We start from the raw sequence: 5,130 nt of genomic DNA, 5'->3' as shown, positions 1-5,130 counted from the left end.
TCTTTTTACTTCACTTCACCCTGTCCTTTATTCAAACCTTCCTTCTTCCTTCCTTCCCTTTCGTCTTTTTTTTCTTCCTTCCTCCTTCCTTATCCCAACTCATCTAGCATCATGGCTTTTTCTTTACCCCAAGCTGAAAATAGAACACTCTAACCAGAACTTCCCATTGCTCTGGTAGGATGCAAGTCAGGTCTCATTGACACCCCTTTCAGCTTAATGGAAACTGCATGTTGATTTCAAGCCACCGATGATTCAATAATCAATTTGAAAACTCCTGAATACTTTACAGTGGGCTTTTGTGAGCCAGTAAAGGACAGGAAAGGTCAAGTCCTTTAGCCTGTGACCACTAGAGCTGCTACTCTGGAACCCAAACTCCTTTCCTCATTTTCAGAGTGGTCTTGAATAAGTTGTTAAACCTCTCTCAGGGTTCATATTTTCATCTTTACAAAAGGATCAGTAACACCTAATAACATAAATACATGATGGTTGAGTCAAATAACATTTAGTTCATAAAATCTTCTGGATTCACCAAGGACATCCAATGTTGGGGTAAGGGGTTTGTTTTGAGCTGAGCTCTGAATTTGAAATTTAGAGGAGGCTCCAAATAAATGAAGAGAGACTTCTGCAGATTCATTTACTAGATCACATTTCTTTTCTCTCTCCCTCTTTCTCACGCATATATGTGTCCAATTTAAGCTACTTGAGTGTCTGGTGGTGAAACCACAAGGTCTTGCTTTAGTTCCACTTCCTTAGGGAGTTCTGATCAGCTATTCTAACTCCTGGCCCCCCACTTCCTCATTCTGCAGAAGAACCTTGTTCTCAGCACTCACACCCACAAACCACACAGGAAAATGAAAGTTGGAATTACCTTAAAATGTTTAGCTCCTCCACAGCCTCGGGTGCATTGCCAGTCCCTGTGCCCAGAGGGTCCCAATAGGGAAATCCACAAAAAGCAATTATGAAGACAGGGTAGAAATGCACCCTGGCCATGACTCCCGCTTCTCAGAGCTGCTGTGGCCTAGGGAGAATGCAGCTGTACCTGTGCAAGGCCTGGAGAGTGGAGCTCTGTCCCCCGAGGGGAAAATTCCTTGTTGGAAGGCGTAAAGCACTGAGTTTCAATCCAGCTGACCTGGGCACCGGTTTCCCCATCAGAAACCTGGGCATACTAATTACCCATGCTTCATAGTGCTGTGCAGAGATAGATTCAAACGATGCATGCAAAACACTCAGTATGGTGCCTGGCATGACAAAAATGCTCCTTAATGTTAACTTAAATAATAATTAGCATTGTTTTAAGATTTTTATCGCCAGTCTTTGAGAAGCTTGACTTTTGATATTTCTTAAAACATATCTTTAGAAAATCTCAAAGTCAATGGTTAGGACTTGTTTTATTGTTTTGCTGCTTTTCTTTTAACCAAAAGATCTTTTTTAACCGCCATGCCACCTTTCTTGATAGTCTGCCTTCTGTCCTTTCTACTTTCTTTCCCTTCTTTTTTTTTTTTTTTTCACTCATGTAGCAAATATTTTTTTATACTTTCTATATCCAGGCACTGGGACAAGTGGGGTGACCCAAGCAACAAACAATAGCCAAAAGCCCCAACCCACAAGCAAGAGCTCACCCTTCTCTAGCTCCATCAGGAATGCGCAGCAGGACTCTGAGCCAGGTTATATAGCCTGGTCATGATTCCTCCGTTTGCAGAATGGAGAGAGAAGCTGAACTTGCTTATTTCACACAATTGTTTTCAAAACAGGTTAAGACATGATTGATTTCGTTTTTTTAAATATAAAATGCATTTTGAAAGAACGAAAGAGAGAAAGAAAAGAAAGGGAAAAGGAATGGGAAAAGAAAGAGAAGGTGGAGAGAGGAAGAGACGGAAAAGAAGGCATTATTTCCTAGGCAAGATTTAAATTCTCTCATATCAAATGGAAAAGAAAGGGAAAATGGCTAAGAAACTATATGCAACAGGTTTTTCTTGTGGGCCTAGAAGTTTTCATAGAACTCAACGCTTCGGTTGATTCATATTCTTCTGTTCTTTCTTCCTGAGCCCAGAAGGCCAGTTACTTCACTCTAAAGTAATACAATACTCAATTATCAGCTTGGGGAAAATGGAAAGGCACCCTAAGAGGTGGCTCCCTCTTCACTGAGAGAAGCCAGTCATCCCAAAGGGCAAATCAACTGAGACCAACACAACAATAGACTCATTTAATTCTCAGAATTTAGTTTGCTACTTGATATTCCCTGCATATGTGTGGCTACCACACAAATGTTCTCAAAGCCCTAACCCCTGATTTGTCTGAGCATTGTCCACAAGCAGCTCAGTCCATTAGAGGTCCAAAAGAAATCAAGTAACCTGGGTCAGCCATTTTAGTTTCAAATAGTAGCCCAACTCCTCTTTACTGACCCACACATGATGGCCTTTCTTCCCAGTCTGGGAAAAGTCTCCACTTAGTATTCTTAGTACTCATGCTTTAAAGAAGAACACTTTGGCCCCAGGGTTACTCTCTGTCAGCATTGCCTGGGGGAACTTGAACTTGTAGTAATCAAAAGGTGCATTTCCTGGGTATTTGGCTTCCTTGTTGTTTTCTGAGAGTGTAGCCAGTGTTCACTCAGCTGTCCCTGGGAAGGCCTCCCAGGCCACCACTGGGGCAGCATCCAAACATCCTCAACTCCAAGCTTCTGTCTGACTAACAGGATAAGGTTCCTGTCTAGCTTCCGGTGCAATGAGGTTTGATATTTTTTTTTAATTGGCTTCTGTTATAGGAGCTCCAGGTTTGAACTGTAGGAATTTCCGTTCCCACATATCTTCCAAAACTTGTACAAGCAATATATCCTTTTCATCTTGGTCTTCATCATAAAAATCAGCTTTTCTCTTTGCTGGGCTTCATCTAGAGCATGAAGCCCATGGTCTGATACAGGCTGTTCTCTATCTCTCTGCTGTAGCAGAGCTGCCATCTCTTCCTTTCCTATCCATACCCCTTTAATTTCTTTCTTCTGTCTAATAGCTCTGGCCAGAGTTTCAAGAACTATGTTAAATAGAAGTGGTGAAAGAGGACATTCCTGCAATAGGGTCAGCTGCTTGGAGATTAGTGGTGGCTGCTGCAGACACAACACACCCAACAAGTGCCATGGGGACTCCCTTCCTGAGGGTGTGGCCTCATGGAAAAGAAGAACTCAAATTAGCACTATTTGTCAACCATATGATTCTACACATAGAAGGGGAAATGATTTCCCCCTTTCTCTTGATTTTTATAGTGCAAACTTAAAAGAAGCCCTTGGTGGGTTGATGGCCATGGCAAGAGTTCGTAGGGAAAGCTCAATTCATTTATTCATCCTACACACATCCTTTTTGTACATCTTATATGCCTGTGAGTCTGGCTTTACTCCAGGATCTGAGGCCACAGGGAACAAAAATCATCACTGGGCTCACGGACCCTAGAGACTAAGTAGAAATACAGGCATGTTACAGATGTGTGGTATGTTAAACACTAGATACAAAAATTTATGTAAGCATGAACCTCAAATGAAGGTGAATTGTGAAAGGAGGGTTCAGGGACAATTTTTTATAGTTTTTTTATTTTTTTATTTATTCTAATTTGTTATATATGACAGCAGAATAAAATTCAATCCATATTACACAAATAGAACACAACTTTTTATGTCTCTGGTTGAACACAAAGTAGAGTCACAACATTCATGTTTTCATACATGTACTTAGGGTAATGATGTCCATCTCATTCCACCATTATTCTTACCCCCATGCAACCTCCCTTCCCCTCCCTTCTCTTTTCCCTATCTAACAGTTCATCTATTCTTCTCATGTTTCCTCCCACCCACGCCATTATGAATCAGCATCATTATATCAAAGAAGACTTTAGGCATTTGGTTTTGGGGGCTTGGCTTACTTCACTTAGCATTATATTCTCCAACTCCATCCATTTACCTGCAAATGACATGATATTATTCTCTTTTAATGCTTAGTAATATTCCATTGTGTATATATACTGCATTTTATTTATCCATTCATCTACTGAATGGTATCTAGGTTGGATCCACAATTTAGATACTGTGAATTGTGCTGCTATGAACAGTGATGTGGCTGTGTCCTTGTAGTATGCTGTTTTTAAGTCCTTTGGGTATAGACCAAGAAGTGGTATAGCTAGCCAATATCACCCTGATTCCAAAACCAGGCAAATACACATAAAAGAAAGAAAACTTCAGACCAATATCTCTAATGAACATAGATTCAAAAGTTCTCAATAAAATTCTGAAAAATCGAATACAAAAACATATCAAAAAGATAGTGCACCACGATCAAGTGGGGTTTATCCCAGGAAGGCAAGGTTGGTTCACCATTTGGAAGTCAATAAATGTAATTTAACATATCAATAGACTTCAAGATAAAAATAATATGATCATCTCAATAGATGCAGAAAAAGGATTCAACAAAATTCAGAACCCCTTCATGTTCAAAACACTAGAAAAAGTAGGGATAACAGGTACTTATCTCAACATTATAAAAGCTATCTATGCTAAGCCCCAGGCCAACATCATTCTAAATGAGGAAAAATTGAAAGCATTCTTTCTAAAAACTGGAACAAGGCGGGAATGCCCTCTTTCACCACTTCAATTTAACATAGTTCTTGAAACACTGGCCACAGCAATTAGTAGACAAAAGAAATTAAGGGGATATGGATAGGAAAAGAAGAACTCAAATTAGCACTATTTGTCAACCATATAATTCTATACATAGAAGACCAAAAATATTCCACCAGAAAATTTCTAGAAATAGTGAATTAATTCAGCAAGGTAGCAAGCAGGATATAAAATCAACACCCATAAATCAAAGGCATTTCTGTACATCAGTGACAAATCCTCTGAAAGACAAACTAGGAAAACTACCCCATTTCCAATAGCCTCAAAAAATAAAATACTTGGAAATTAACTTAACAAAAGAAGTGAAAGACCTGTAGAGTGAAAACTACAGAATGCTAAAGAAAGAAATTAAAGAAGACCTTAGAAGATAGAAAGATCTCCCTTGTTCTTGGATAGGCAAAATTAATATTGTCAAAATGACCATACTACCAAAAGCAGTATACAGATTTAATGCAATTATAATCAAAATCCGAATG

The 5,130-nt window shown here is 39.4% G+C and overlaps 1 pseudogene; it reads right to left on the bottom strand.

Annotated features, from left to right (window-relative positions):
• Positions 1–2,324: 2,324 nt before the first annotated feature.
• Positions 2,325–3,840, bottom strand: LOC114096579 (large ribosomal subunit protein mL46-like; annotated as a pseudogene).
• Positions 3,841–5,130: the final 1,290 nt, after the last annotated feature.

This window comes from Marmota flaviventris, chromosome 13 (genome assembly GCF_047511675.1).
Source record: "Marmota flaviventris isolate mMarFla1 chromosome 13, mMarFla1.hap1, whole genome shotgun sequence".
NCBI classification, from domain to species: Eukaryota; Metazoa; Chordata; class Mammalia; order Rodentia; family Sciuridae; genus Marmota; species Marmota flaviventris.
The sequence above is the reverse complement of the archived record's forward strand: the minus strand, read 5'-3'. Positions and strand labels throughout refer to the sequence as shown.